Source organism: Triturus cristatus, chromosome 4_1, assembly GCF_964204655.1.
Source record: "Triturus cristatus chromosome 4_1, aTriCri1.1, whole genome shotgun sequence".
NCBI classification, from domain to species: domain Eukaryota; kingdom Metazoa; phylum Chordata; class Amphibia; order Caudata; family Salamandridae; genus Triturus; species Triturus cristatus.
In genome coordinates, this window is record NC_140585.1 from 1260917151 (window position 1) to 1260933332 (window position 16182).

The following is a 16182-nucleotide window of genomic DNA, read 5'->3' on the forward strand; positions in this document are numbered from 1 at the left end:
ATATGGAATTAACTTATGCATTTATGCTGTTATTAGTACCTGTTTATTTTAAACAATGGTATAAAAAAACCACAAAAATATAATTTCTTCTCTGCAACTCTGTAGTTAAAAAAAGTGTGATCTGCAGTTTACATTTATGTAATTATTTATGATCATGTCTAGAATTTTCTGGTATACTACAGTGTTTTTACTATGTCCATGATTAAGCTATTGCACTTGCACTTTAAATAACGTTGTTTTCAGCCAAAGAGTTGTCATATGATCAAGGGCGGGATCGCCCGAAACGCATAATGGCGGAATTGGCTAAATAAAGAAACTTTGCACAAGAATTACTGGGTCCACGCTCGTTCGTTTATAAAAAGAGGAAGTGAGGGCGAGTTGCAGCATATATATATATATAGATATATATATATATATATTCACTGAAAAAACCATAGGTTTCACACACGTTATAGTTAGGAATTAGCATTTAAAAATCTTGCAAATTCACTGAAAAAACCATAGGTTTCACACATGTTATAGTTAGCGGAAATTTTACTGATAAAAAACCAGTGAAATTCCCCCGTTATAGTTAGTGCAGGCAACTATAACTCACGCGACCGCAATCCTCTGCTGATGCTAATACTGTATTTAGACACTTATTTGCCCATGTCTTCTTCCATACATTTTTAGCTATACATATATTACAAATATTTTTTTTTCATAAAGACACATATGTCATCAGCAGAAGATTGCGGTCGCGTGAGTTATAGTTGCCTGCACTAACTATAATGGGGGAATTTCACTGGTTTTTTATCAGTAAAATTTCCGCTAACTATAACATGTGTGAAACCTATGGTTTTTTCAGTGAATTTGCAAGATTTTTAAATGCTAATTCCTAACTATAACGTGTGTGAAACCTATGGTTGTTTCAGTGAATTTGTACGTTTTTTTAAATGCTAAGTTACTTTACGCCATTCGTGGCGTGCGCGCCCACTTAACGCAGTTCGTTCCGTGCGCGCACGGTGCGCTTCGCGCACCGTGCGCGCACAGTAAGCACGCGGTGCTTACTGTGCTTACGGTGCTTATAAGCCATGCACAAATGGTGCCCTTCGGGCACCATTTGGACACGGGGTGGAGAGAGTGTGGATAATTTTTTCTTTTATTATTTTTGTTAAAAAAATTGTGGTTTTTCACACCACTGCTAAGCCCTGCACATTTGGTGGCCTGCGGCCACCAAAAGCACATGGGGGTGGGGAGAGTGTGGATAGTGTTTTTTTTTTTACATTTTTTACCGTACGCGTACGGTAAGCGTAATCGGCGAAATTAGCGAAAAAATAAAAATGGTATTTTTGGCCTTGGGGGGTCTTGGGGGACTCCATCATCATGGCTATGTGTGTGTGAGCTGTCAAAACAGCTCCTTTACATGTGTATTGGTTTTATTAAACAACCAAACTCTCAGTGCGAGAGAGAAAATGGCGGCCGCCGCTTCCTGGTTTCGGCCGATTCGAATGTTTACTAAGATCTAAGAGCCAATCAGAATCGCGCTCGCGCACGCCACCGTACGCGTACGGTAAGCTTACGGTAAGCGTACCGTAAGCTGGCTCAGATATATATATTGATTTAAAGGCTATTTTCTAAGAATCTACTGAACAGATTTACACCAAACCTACAAAAGGCACTTCCTTGACCTGAGGACTACCTCTCTGCCAAATTTCAAGTAATTCTGTTCAGCCGTTCGGGCTGTAGCCCTGTCTAAAGGTCCTATGGAAAAATGCATGGGAAAAACGCGTTTTGGGACCCCCCTTTTATCTCAGCCCCCGCTTGACGAATCCTCCCGAGACTTTCAGGGTAGGAGCGGAGCGTAGCGCCCCACCTATTTTGAGAAATTCGCGAGGATTCGTCGACCGGCGCCAAAGTTATTCAAAATAGAATGTTGCGGATTTCCTATGGAAAAGGGGTCCTAACTATAACTACCTACTGGCGACCGCCAGTAGGTAATATATATATATATATGTATATATATATCAGCCCCCGCTTGACGAATCCCCCCGAGACTTTCAGGATAGGAGCGGAGCGGAGCGCACCACCTATTTTGAAAATTTTGCGAGGATTCGTCAACCGGCGCCAAAGTTATTCCAAATAGAATGTTGCGGATTTCCTATGGAAACACGGTCCTAACTATAACTATCTACTGGCGACCACCAGTAGATTATATATATATATATATATAAAATAGTTCCTAAAGGTTGATGTCGAATTTATTCATACTATCTCCTATTGCTTGAATTACTCTGCACAAATGTTTCTCTTTTTTATTTCTGCCTGAAACAACAAAAATAGAAGTATTCAAGTACTCTATCAAGGTGTCTCAAGAGCTGACTGACAGATGCGCTCGCAAGACACCGATAACTAGAAACCTCTTACTTGAAGTGTACGAGAACACCTCTCTTCACTTAAGGTTCTCTTGACTCAGGAATACTACTCTTCTTCTTGCCAATTTCTCTGAAATGCCTTCCAGGCATGTGCAGGGCAATAATGTAATCTCTGACGTCAAATTCCTCTTCAGATGAAAAACGGAGACAGCGCAAAGAAGAGGCGCTACCTCAATGGCCAAAATCTACAGTTCAAGTGCGCTGCGTGTAGCTCGCACATGCGCATTATCGTCTCTCACTTATCTTTCAGTCAGAACAACTAGACCGTGAACCTTGCCTCAAAAGGGTGATAGCAAGTCAGAGTGTTTTCCATGCCTTCATACTAAATGCTGCAGGATAACCTTGAGTAGAAGCTTCCAGCACAGATTCCATCTTCTCCAAAGCGAATTTTTCATGAACCAAAAACTTTTTATCCTAACAGGGGATCTTTTGTGAATCAAACTGGTACACGATAAGGGGTTCCTGACACTTGGTGTGAATCCAATCAGTAGTTTTTGAACAATTACTGCTCAAAAACTATGAATATATCACTCTGCGGAGGCTTCATGGACCTGACAGATCTAATGGTGCGACCTGATTTGCTGCCACCACATCAGCCAGCATGTGATGACAGCCATTTTAGGACTCTGGACCTCAAAAGCATGTAAAATAAACACATTAGGGGCCAGGGTAGGGAAACCCTGACCTCCTAGGCCTGGTGATGGGGTCCCACCTAGGGGCCAAAAACATTTGTTTTAAATTTTTCTGGGAATTCACAGTGGAATCCCATTAATTAAAAAAAAATACCCCTCGGGTAGTCGAAGCTGCAGGGGTGGCATGAAAGTTATTTAGGGTGAGAGAGTGTGTGGCCCCCTTCCCAAGCCTCTAAGAGGCCCGAGTACCCCATCCTCAGCGGCCAATTTCTTTCTAAAGGGGAAGGTCACTCTCTTTTGCCTAAAAAGGCCCAGGGGACCTCATCCCCCTGGGCTGAATGTGTTAAATAAATGGGTTGTGGTGTTGCCTGGTTCTTCTCCATGAGACTTATTAGGCCAGACGTAGCCCATCCCCCCCGGGCCGATTTTCAGAAATCAGGGGAGGGGGCCACAAGGCCCCTCCATGAGCCTCTAAAAGCCCTGGAGACCCTCACCCCCAGTGGCCCCTCCCCTATTTTTAGTGTTTTCGGCCCCAGGTTATGGTGTCTCTACGGCCTAATAAGGCACAGGGAGTGGGGCCCATGCCACCATTCCCCTTTATTAAAATAATTTAGACTATTTGCTCTGGAAGGGGGGCTGTGTGCCTCCGCCACTTAATTTTTTTGAAAGGCTCCAGGCGATGGGGTCGCAGGGCCTAAAGTGGCTCAAGAAGAGGGGTCGTGAGCCCCCCATTCCCCTTGGGGCGGGGCGGCTGCGCCAATGGGTGAGGTTGGCTGCCCATGGTGTTTGGATGCAGGGCTTGGCACAGGTCAGGCCCTGCGGCCAACACCGCATTGCTCACGGCCGAAGTTATGGTTACCCCTAGGTAAGTGTTTTTTCCATGTTAATTCCCATAGGGATTTTTAACAGAAGTACAGCCTGAACTGCCTGACGAAATTATACAAAATTTGGCAGAAACCTCGCTCTTGGTCCAGAAAGAGTGCTTTTTGTTATATGGTGTAAATCTGTTCAGTAGTTTTTTAAATATTAAAAAAATAACTAATGTGTATTTATAGGGTCGCGGATACTCCGAGGAGTCTACAGTACCAGTGCTGAAATCTGATTTGGCTACAAACACTGCAACCAGGAAGCATTGGCAGCCATCTTGGGACTCGGCTTAACCACAAAAACACTTAAAAAAAGAAAAGGGGCAGGGTAGGAATACCCTGACCCCCTAACTATGGTCCTAGTGTCCCCGGTGAGCCTGACAGGGCCAAAAAGCACTTAAAAAAAAAAAATTGCCACAGAAACACAACGGAACCGTGAATCCACAGTAAAAATGTGCACTTGTTTATACTAAAGCCCCCGGGTGGGCCAGGTTACAGGGGCATGCAGAGTTTATTTTTTAAAACTGGAGGGGGGCACATGGGGCTCCCCTCCAAGGGATTACCCCCTATCTGGGGCTTATGTGAATATGTTTCTGTGGCATGCAGACCTCCTTGTGTCCCGGGGCCCACCTTCTTCCTGGGGATTTCTTGTTTCGGCCCCTCTCCCAGGCTGTTCTTGGCCCCGTGGACCACCAGCTTCTCGGGGCAGCCCGTGCAAAAACAAGGAGGGGGGACCACGCAGCCTGCCTCCTGGAGCCATACGGCCATGGGGACCACCTTCCCCCTATGCCCGCATACTGCTATGTCATGGGGTGCCCACCCCCGGGACATAGCTGTTTGCTTTTGCTTGGCAGGAGCTGACAGCTCCCACCAAGCTAAAGGCAACACTCGGCTTCCAGCGGGCAGAAGCTGTCAAAGTGCTCTCACCCACTGAAAGTGGAGGTTTCATCTCTTTCCCTGCCCGCAGACATGCGGGCAGGGAAAGGGATAAATTGATTGCTCCTGCACGGAGGGACCTGCCTTTCTAGCATCTCCCTCTATGCAGCAGCAATGCTGGTTCCCACAGAAGGGGAGGAGCCGGCTGGGACTGCTGGTGCTTGAAGCTGCGCCAGCGGTCGCAGTGAAAAGAGCTGAAAGGTAAATAAAGATCAGAATGGAGCAGAAAGAGGCTGTATAAAGGTCGGAAAGGAGCAGAAAGAGGCAGAATAAAGGTCAGCAACGAGCAGAAATGAGGCAAGCTAAAGGCGAGAAATGGCAGAAGGAGGCAAAATAAAAGTCAGCAGAAAGAGGCAAAATAAAGGGAGAAACCAGCAGAAAGAGGCAGAATAAAGGTCAGAAATGACCAGAAAGAGGCAAAATAAAGGTAAGAAATGAGCAGAGAGAGGCAGAATAAAGGTCAGCAACAAACAGAAAGTGGCAAAATAGAGGTCAGAAACGAGCACAAACAGGCAGAATAAAGGTCAGCAACGAAATGATAAAGGCAAAATAGAGATCAGAAACAAGTAGAAAGACACAAAATAGAGGTTAGAAAAAGAGGCAAAATAGTTGTCAGCAGTGAGCAGAAAGAGGCAAAATAAAGGACTGCAACGAGCAGAAAGAGGCAAAATAAAGGACAGCAACCAGCAGAAAGAGGCAAAATAGAGATCAGAAATTAGCTAAGTAATAGGGGTCAGAAACAAGCAGAAAGAGGCAACATAAAGGCCAGCAGCAAGCAGAAAGAGGCAAGATAAAGGTTAAAAAATAAGCAGAAAGAGGCAAAATAGAGGTCAGAAACAAACATAAAGAGGCAAAATAAAGGTCAGCAACAAGCAGAAAGAGGAAACATAGAGGTCAGAAATCAGCAGAAAGAGGGAGAATAAAGGTCAGCAGTGAGTAGAAAGAGGCTAAATAGAGGTCCTAAATGAGCAGCAAGAGGCAGAATAAAAATCAGCAATGAGCAGAAAGAGTCAAAATAAAGGTCATTAAAAAGCACAAAAAGGCAAGATAAAGGTCACCCACTAATTCACCCATACAGCCACTCATGCACTCACTCACTCACCAATACAACCACTCACACATCCAGTCATACAGACATCATACCATGGGTGTAAGTGTTTTGTAAACGTTTCTCAGACTTAATGATATATACTAAGCTACAATATAAGTTAAATTACTATTCTTTCTGTACGCAATTAATCATACTATTTCTAACATACCTCATCTGAGTGGCTGTGTGACTGTCTGTATTAGTGTCTGAGTGGATGTCTGAGTGGCTGTATGGATGTGTTAGTGGGTATATGAGTAGTTGTATGGGTCAGTGAGTGATTGTGAGTGACTGTATTAGAGGGTGAGTGGGTGTGTGAATGGCTGTATGGGCGAGATAGTGGCTGTGTGAGTGACTACATAGGTGCATGAGTAGCTGTATGAGAGACTGGGTGGCTGTGTGAGTGGCTGTATGGGTGAGTGAGTAGCTGTTTGAGTGTTGGTATAGGTAAGTGAGTGGGTGTGAGTGGCTGGATTGGAGAGTGAATGTCTATGTGAGAGGCTGTAAGGGTGAGTGAGTGGGTTTGTGAGTAGTTGTATGGATTTGGGGGAATAGGTCGAGGACCCAGCAACTTGAGCGGGTCCTTGTCACATGGGGAAAATGCATATATCACAGAAAAGTGTGCTTCCTGTGCTTCGCTAGTTATGTTACAACTGATTGGTGTTAGTGTCTGTCCCATCGTTCGCATATCTTTTATAGCGGCCCCAAAGAGCTTGCTGTCTTTAAACTCGTGGCACTAGCTAGCGAGTTCAATCAATATCTCTTCCTTCATCAAAGAAGTAACCAACTTGTAGTTTTTCTTTAGCAGCTGCACCGTTTGGTGACTCCTTGGTTTTGCCAATAGGACCTTACGTAGCTGTTGGTTTACTGTTGAACACTCATGATTGAACCATCTAGGGTCACAGGGTGTAGAACAGGCAGGTTTCATTAATTCAGTTTTAATAATAGAGCAAAGATTAGTAAATATGGTGATTATATCAGGATTAGATTCCTGTGCTGTCAGACAAACCTCAAATAGTGCAAGATTTTCCATGACCACCTTATAGAACAGTTCTGTAGAATCGCCTCCTCGCCATACCAATCATAGTTTATCTGATGAGGGCACCAGATCCCTTGTGCCACACTCAGTTTTATACTCCGGCCTCGAGGTCAGTTTAAATACTGCTTCTGTCTGGTTATGATCGCCATGGAATGTAGCATCAACCTTAGCATGTGATAAAAAATCCTCTAAATTAGTGGAAATAAAAATCTAATCAATCATGGTAGCACAACCCCTGCCTCTAAATGTGGGTTCTAAAATGTCATTATTATTATTATTATTATTAAGAGCAGTGACACCCATAAGATTGCTCAAATTATGAGATATCAAATGCTCCATCAGCACTTTATCCCTATTACAAATATATACTCTGCAATGGTTACCAGGAACAGAAGAGTCTCGGTAAAATAATTTGGCATTGAAATCACCTCCCAGACTATTGCCTGGTGTATTGTCAAAGCCCTTCAACCTCCTTAGGGTAGTAATATAATCAAAAAGAGTAATATAATTTGGATTGGGTGCACTTTAAAAATCGTTGTTATAAAAATTAATCACATACAAAGACATGACCCTTAAATATTTTAAGGCCTGGAATTTGTCATTATGTGCTAATAGAGCCTTAACACAGCCCCCCGCCATGATGTTCATCCATATGGCTAGACCACTGGAGAGCCGTCCAGGTGTGGGAAGTGGGGCCAGAGTGTTGTAACACTCAAACCCTTCAAGAGATATACGTTTAGTAGCCCCGATTTCTTGAAACATTAAAATATATTGCCTGACTAACTCCAACCAGTCGGCGAAAACTATCTTTGATTGTAAGCCGGCCACATTTCACCTGAGTATTTTCGAAGCCTGATTATCGCTAGGCATAGGGCCCACTATAGCAATTTGAAAATGTGTCTTACATACGCGTGATGAGCATGTTAGTTGAAAAACAACCACGCCAGCTTGAGGAGGTGGTGTTAGTCAATCCTGGGCATCAAGATTAGTTACCGCTGTAAATTTGTTCTGTTCAGATAAAGGGAGTGGTCCTTGCAATAGGCCTCTTGGGGTGGTTTATAAAAGTAGCATATGGGTAGAGGCCACATTTTGGCCTGTCTAGTGGCAAGGATCTCCTCATGTTTTAAGAGCGCCCTTACCATTGGAGGTCTATGAAAATTAATTATGACACAATCCCCTTCGATGTTTTTAGCTGAACCGTCATCCCATTCCACTCATATTTTGGGTGTTAAATTGCTTGTTCTTGGACAGTCAGTCCACACATTTGTTGCGTAATTGTCCCCAAGTTTCACTCTGCTCTGTCTTAAGGGGGGTGCTCCTGCCAACACAAAAACATAGTCTGTAGGTAGCAAACCCAGCGCATCCATGTTAGGTGTACAGCTAGGCCCGCTCACAGGAATGGCATCATTGCTTAGACCACGGTTTACTGAACGATTAATAGGTATAGGGTTAAGATTATATTTAGAATTAGGGGGGGATAAGAGGACCAACCCCAATTGAAGTTTCCAAACAATCATTATGGCAAGGGGATTTGTGATACTGTTATGTACCTTACAATCGAGGGCTGCCGGTCAGTCAATTGTGCATATTTCTTGCAAGGAGGTGCAGTTAAGGAGCCATCTGGCAGACTGTGGTCACCATAGGCTGAACTAATTACAATTGATGCATTTGGCAAACGGTTAGCCGTTCCAGTTGAGGTGTCCATATTAATATTGACTGTCTGTTCCTGGTTACAAATTCTATCCATCAAAGTATCCAAGTGATTCAGGCGATTTATCAAATTATTAAGTTTCATGTCTATCAAATCGCCAATCCGGGAACATAATGCGTTTATAAAAGGTTGCCCTGTATCACATAAATGAGGTGTAACTTCAGTGTGGGCAATAATTAGCCTTGCCAATCAAGATCTTGGCTGAAGAGTGAGGACTGGATGATGATTGCATCCAGGAGGTTAAGTCACTCCGTGGCGCACTGGTGCATGGGGGCTGTTTCCTTTTGGTACAAACAGATTTCCCTGCCGCCCTTTTGCGTTTTGCTGCTGTTGCTATAGGGGGAGCAGTCATGATTGATTGAGTCATAGTCCAGAGTTATGTCCAGAGTTAACAGTCCCTCTAATAGAGAGCTCAGAGTGAACACTAACCACAGTGTGCAAAGAGTCACAACCAACTGGAGCCTGGAGCAAGGGGGGGTATATTGACAGATGGAACACCATTGCCGGTCTCAGATTGTATTACCTCACATCCCAATGACAGTTTACATTCTGTTAAGTCGATTTCTTTTGATACAATATTGACCACCCTTTCCAGCATACTATCAATAGTAACAGGGGGGCGCGTGGGTAGAGGGCCTGTTTGCTTCCCCATGGTCGCTTAATTCGCTGGGCCTGCTCTCACCTTGTATTGCTGCTGCTAGTCCAGGTGAAAGAGAAAGGGCCCAGCCTCCTCCAGATGCTGACGGGTGCAGGCGGTCCCGCTCTTGGCCTGTTTTTCAGCTGGGCACGCGCCTGGGTGCGTCCCGCACAGATGAACTAAATACGCGTCTCTTGGTGCAGAAATATGGCGGCAGCTTGAGGAGATGGGGTTTGAGATCCTGCCCCTCCTCGCAGTATTCAGGCTTTCCGACTAGCGGAAGCCTAGGTGAACTAAATACGCACCTCCGGGCGCGGCAATGTGGCGGCAGCTGGGGCTTATAGTCCTGCCCCTCCTCGCAATATTAATTAGTGATGTAATTTAATATATATATTTTGAGCTATATCGTCTTAAGAAATAGAAAAACAATAATTACACAGTATTTAAAAACATGACATTAAGATTATTTACAATAACCTAAACGTAAAAATTTAAAACTTATATATGAGGAAAACATCTATGAAACTTAATAAAAAAAATTAAATACATATAAAAATAGTTTTAATTAAAAATCATAACAAACTTATATTAACAAACATATATTACACATAGGGGCACATGCATCAACCAAACCAAAAGCGATTCCTCAATAGCGAGAAATAAGGAATTGTTATTAAGGAATCGCTTTTGTGCATGCATCAACAGATTCGGTAAATTTTAGCGTTTCCTTAAAAATCGCTATATTTACCGATTAATCAATAGCGGGGCATGCAAACTCCGATTAGCTAATAGCGAGTTCGGTAATACCGAATTAGCTATTAGCGAATTCGGTATTAGCGAAATCGCAATTGACCGCGTCGCTCCGGGAACGTGCAGATGACATCACCAACCAGGAAATACTGCAGCCCCACCCTCATTGCCTCGACAGAGGAGCAAACAGGAGCTGTGAGTGAAGACTGCCTGTGCAGAGTGAAGCCACACCGACTGTGCAATTCGCAAAACCTATTTATCATGGAGAAGGAATTACCATCCAGCGCTGAGTCAGCACGCAAGCGCAAGCGCAAGTTCTCTGACAGGGAGCTGGAGCACCTGATAGAGGGAGTCAGCAGCAAGCACGATCGCCTTTTCGGTAAGCTGTCCCTCAAGGTGCCTGAGCAAGAGAAGCGGCGCATATGGCTGCGCATCCGGGAGAGGGTGAATGCAGTTGGTGTAACGCTCCGCAGCATCGACGACCTCGAGAAAAGGTGGTACGATCTGCGGAAGCGTGCCAAGGAGAGGATTGAGGAGAGGCTCCGGGAGGCGAGCAGGACCGGAGGCGGCCCTTCAACGGTCCAAGCCAACACTGCCCTGGAGGAGCTGGTGGAAGGGACGATCGTGCGTGAAGCCGTCGTGGGAGTGACCCAGATGGACACGTCCGGCGCAGCCACAAGTGCCCAAGGTAAGATGCATGCCTGTGCCCATACCCAGCATAGCCTAAATCCATTCCCATGCCCCCAGCAGGACCTGAGTGTGTATGCAGCTTTGGGCCACATAGCTTTACTCTTAACACTAGTGCATCATGGGAGTTGTAGTCTAGTCAGCCCAGTGTGCATGTACAGGCGTAAATACAATTACGGATCACCACATCAGTTGAACATGGATATAGACTGTTTATTTAGTGGATCACAGAGTGATATGTATGTGTACAACACTACGGAGGTGTAACTATCCCACTAACCATGCACTGTTTCACACACAGATGCATCTCCTGGGGAATCGGACGACAGCAGCCAGCTGATCATATCCGAGACACCGGTGGATTCCGACATGGAGACAGCGCAGGATGCGCATCCATCACCTCCACCTGCCACCCCACCACCACCAGCACCACCAGCACCAGCACCAGCCACACCAGCACCTGCACCATCCACACCAGCTGCAGCAACAACAGCCACTAAAGCGCAGAGGCGCAGGTCCCAAGTAGCGCCCTTGCAGGTGATGGAAACACCCTCCACACAATTGGGACAAAGTCTGCGCACCATCACACCGCCTGCTGCACCACCTGGATGCGCCAGACTCCAACAGCGGCGCAGGGCTCGGCCAAGTTCTGTCTCCTCAGGTGACCTTGATCTCCCACACACTTCTGCCATCGAGGAGAGGATGCTGCGTGTACAGCGCCTGCAGGGACGACACATGGCAACAATTAGCTCAAACATCGTGCGCCTTGCTCGGGAAATGCGTGCCATGACTGCGGCGGTTAGGGACATGACCACTGTGGTGGCAGAGGGCAATGGGCACCTCAGGGAGGACATCCAGGAGCTCACCTGTGCCATGAGGAAGGGCCATGAGTGCGAGAGGAGGAGGCACCGTCAGCAATTGTTGCGGTCCGCGGCCTCCACAAAGGCTATCACACGTCTCAGCAACAGCACCGCAGTGTTGGCACGCCGCTCTGTGTCCTTGCAGGTGGACCTTGGGCACTTTTGCGGGGATGTAGCAAAGGCACTAGGGCAGATGACCGCTGCTGTCGAACACCTACAGAGCGGCACATTCAGTGCTGGTGCATTGGGAGGGGAAGATGGCAGTGAGGCTGCCTCGAGTGTCCGCAGTGTGTCAGTGGCAGAGGCCAGCACCAGGCGCCGCAGTTCGCGGGCCTCCACGGGGACAGGCCGTGGTGAGGCGTCGGAGACACCTGAGCGGAGGCTTGGTGTACGTGGCAAGCGCCACTAGACAGAATTACAGGCCTACCTGACTGTGGTGGGGCAACCATGGGCCTCCCCTTCCTGAGTCTGCACAGCCGTGACTTTAACGCACATTTGTTTTAACTTTTTACATGTGGAGCATTATTTCCATTGCTTGTTTTGTTGCACACACCGCAGTGCTACTGTGCATTAAACAGTTGCACCCCCAACAAATTAGTTATGTATCATTCTCACCTGATTCAGAAATGATGTTGCATGATGTATGTCCGCCTCCTATGGCCCTCTGCTGTGTTAGGGACGTGTGCCTGTCGGTGTTGGGCGGGTGGTTGGTCATCCCGGTGGTCCCCATTCCTGTCCACCTCTATGGGTATCCCCCTTCTGGTCGCAATGTTGTGCAGCATTGCACATACAGCAATAATCCGGCAGCAGGTTTCAGGTTTATATAGCATGGCGCTGCCAGTCTTATGTAGGATTCGAAAGCGACTCTTCAGAATCCCACATGTCCTCTCTATTACATTCCTAGTGCTTATGTGTGCTGCGTTGTAGCGTTGTTCCTGTGGGGTTGCTGGATTGATGTATGGGGTGAGTATAAATTCACGCAGGGCGTAAGCACTGTCACCTAGAGGATAGAAGCAAAGACTTAGCAATGGTGAAGTTCATACATGTGTGGTGTTCATGTTGGGAAGCGGAATTTGTACGTATCAAGCAGGAGTCCCTCTCCAAATTCTCCGTTGAGTAGACGCCTGTGGATTCCACTGTTGCGGAATATGTAGGAGTTGTGTGTGCTCCCTGGGAATTGTGCCACTAGGTCCGTTATGATGTGATTGGCATTGCACACAACCTGCACGTTGATTGAGTGGTATGACTTGCGGTTACGGAATATGTACTCATTTGCTGCCGGTGGACATATGGCGATATGCGTACAGTCGATGCATCCAATTACATGGGGGAATTGTGCCACCTGGTAGAATGCCTGTTTGTTGCGGTCCAACTGCTGTGGGGTTGTGGGGAAGCTGATGTGGGTGTGTAGCATTGTCAGCATGGCATCTAGGAATTTCTTGAAGAAGCGTGAGAGTGCGCTTTGCGATACGCCTCCGGCTACCGCAATTACCCCTGGAAACTTCCTGAGGCCAGTAGGTGCAGGCTGCATAGGACCTGGACGTGCGCAGGGATTGCATTGGTCCTGTGTGTCTGGTGCTGCAGTAATGGTTCCAGGTCTGCAATGAGGCGCATGATCATGGCACGATTCAGTCGATACTTCTCGTACACCTCGTCCTCATTCTGGCCGAGCAAGGTGATGCGCAGTCTGAAAACTCTCTCCTGGACCCTTCTCCTGCGCTGTCCTGCCGCATTGATACGCATCCTCCTTGCAAGCACGTAGAGGGCTGCCATTTTGTGGTAGCCAACAGGGTCTCCTTGGCCACATTTAAGCGTTTGGTGATTACCACAATCAGTTGCACCTGTAGAAAAAAATTTTTTTATTCACAGGTTTTTTTTTTTAACTTTACCTCCAGGTTCTGTTTCCCCTTATTTTGCTCATGCAAAATAGCGATTTTTGGGATTTTCGGTATTTGCGACTGTTGTTGCATTGGGTAGCGATTCGTTATTATCCATTGGCACTTGACGGGAGCTATTAGTGATTTTGGTGATTGCTAATTCGGTATTTAGCGATTCGGTATTATTGCATGTTGGTTAATTGCGATTCGGTATTTTACCGGATTTCATTTGGCGAATCGTTATTTGCTCACAGTTTGGGTTGATGCATTGGGATTCGTTTTTTTTTACTCGCTAACGGGTGTTTTTAGCGATTCGGTATTTTACTGACTGGATTTTGGCTTGATGCATGTGCCAGTTAGTTAAAAAAAAATTGAAACAAAAATGCAATTTAAATACAAAATGACATTTCTCTTTTATAAGTTATATAAACAAAAGAAAAATTAATGTAAATAATAAAGTAACAACCAAAAATAAAGAATATTAGCAATAGTATTTTAATTCAAAGAATCAGTTTTACTATTCGAACTCCAATTTAATCAAATGTAAGGAAACCTAGTGGACTTTGGAGAGGTTAGATTTTCTATTCACACTCCAATCACCAGTGCTGGACTTTGGAGGGGTAATATTTACTGTTCTCACACCATCTATCAATCGATGAATTCCATATCTTTACTCGATTGTAAAATAAAAGTATATACTCACTTAACTCGTGCAATGAAAATACAACAAATTTATCGAAATTAATAAAGTATTGATCCTCAACATTTCAATACAGATTTTAAAGGATAGAACAGCAAAGCAAACTTCATCCTCACTTAGCATCTGTAAAAACACAGGGCGTGTCTGCATTGAGTAAAATTATGCTGCTTCAGTAAAAGTAGTAATAAATGCCTTGAGTACATACTGTGAAATCTGCAGAAATAAATAAAGTGCAATAGTGCTCACGGACTGATGCTAATCATATTTGCTCAATGGGAAACAAATTTGAGAACGTATGATCCTTGCCGGAAGGGAGTCAGCAGCGCCCTTTCTCAAATCCTTTTTATTTTTAAAAGGTAAGACTCCATGCCAGGAGACGTTTGTAGCACAATGTATTGACTAACGAGCGTTTCTTCATTGCATCCAGCTCCCTGTCAATTCGCCTTATGTCCATAAACAGAAGTATCATTCTAGATCTGTCGAAATCGCGGATAGACATTGTTGGGCTCAATCAGAGGTTCATCATTAAGTCAAACCTTGGCTTTTCAGGCATATATTCGTGATACCTAGACATTCGTGTTCAGTTTCATCACAAACAATTTCTGTGCAGGCAGCAAGCTCAATACATTTGAATTTTGAAATTATTTGGTCACTTTGTTTTCTAGAAGCAACTCCTCAAAGGAAGGGACCATTTCAGTAATTGGACATTCCATCATTATATTTTCACTCTTTTTGTGACTGACATCTGCCACAGCTACTAAGTTAAGGCAGCTGGGCATTTCTGTGACGATGGGGTCGAGGGTCATTGGGAAATATGTCACAGACTTTTGAGCAACTTCCTGTTTTTGAACAGGCACTGAGAGAGGGCAGCCCTCCCTCTCCATAAAAATTGGTGAATTTTCTTTTGAATAAACTTGCATCCCTAGTGCCGGGATGCAACACTTTTTCTCTTTCAACTCTAGGAATGCTTTTGTAAAGTTGTTGTCCAATGGAAGCGGATCAGACACATCCTTGTGTGTCAGCCTCAGTAAAGACTTAGCCACTAGGTTTGGTATCCACTGTCTACAGCAGCCAACCATTCCTAAAAACATCCTGACTTCTTTCTGAATTTTAGGTGGATTCATCTTGTGAATTGCTTCCACTCTCTCTGGTGACACCTTTCTAGCTCCATTTCCAATTATGTGTCCCAAATATTCATCTTCTTTTTGACAGTACTCCTGACTATCATCATGCAATGGCACTATGACATGAATTTGACAAAAATCAATAACAGTAAGCCATTCTTCAGCACATGAAATATGAAAAAATATGTTGGACAACATCGAACAGTTGTGCTGCTGATGTCCTGTACTATTCTGTTCTTCTCATTTAGTTTCCGTAAACCTGTGATCAGAAAGTTACATAAACTTCCAATCAATTCCATCAAAAATCCTTCACTCAGTTTATCTCCAATTATGAGTAAAATTTCTGAAACTGACGGTGTTCTTAAATATATGTCATCTTGTTTTAATTTGACTTGTTCTGCACGTTTTATTAGTCTGACATCTTTCTCTGTGAACTCCCTTACTTCTGGGTTTATTATTTCTTTCAAATCAGAATGTAATTATTCAATTGTCATTTCTGAAAACAATCCTACAGCTGTCTGTTGTTGGGCCATTTTAAACTGTACATCCACATCAGGAATCTGACATTTAACATAATCTGGTGTACAGTAATCTGTGCTGTCTAATTTACAAAACAAATGTTTTCTTGTCAGGCCTACAGTGCTGGAGTCACAAACAACAAATTGGTAACTTTTCTCAAATGGGCCTATTTTTTGCAGCAGCCTTCTCTAAAACTGGGTTTGTAATGTCTCTGTTTCAAACTCCTACGACTTTGGTATTATTTCCTAAGTTTGGTAAGTCTGGAACTTCCACTGTACTTACAATGGGCTTGGTAATGTCAGAAATGTTGGTGCTAAAACTCTAATTTTCAAATACAGCAACC

The 16182-nt window shown here is 44.7% G+C and overlaps 1 protein-coding gene and 1 long non-coding RNA gene across 6 annotated transcripts in view; one reads left to right on the forward strand and one right to left on the reverse strand.

Annotated features, from left to right (window-relative positions):
- COPZ1 (coat protein complex I subunit zeta 1) overlaps positions 1 to 16182 on the forward strand; it is a 906679-nt gene that overhangs the window by 485160 nt on the left and 405337 nt on the right. The gene's annotated exons all lie outside the window — the stretch shown is intronic.
- The window catches only part of LOC146856550 (uncharacterized), a 73159-nt gene that overhangs the window by 55788 nt on the left and 1189 nt on the right, over positions 1 to 16182 (reverse strand). The window lies entirely within an intron of this gene.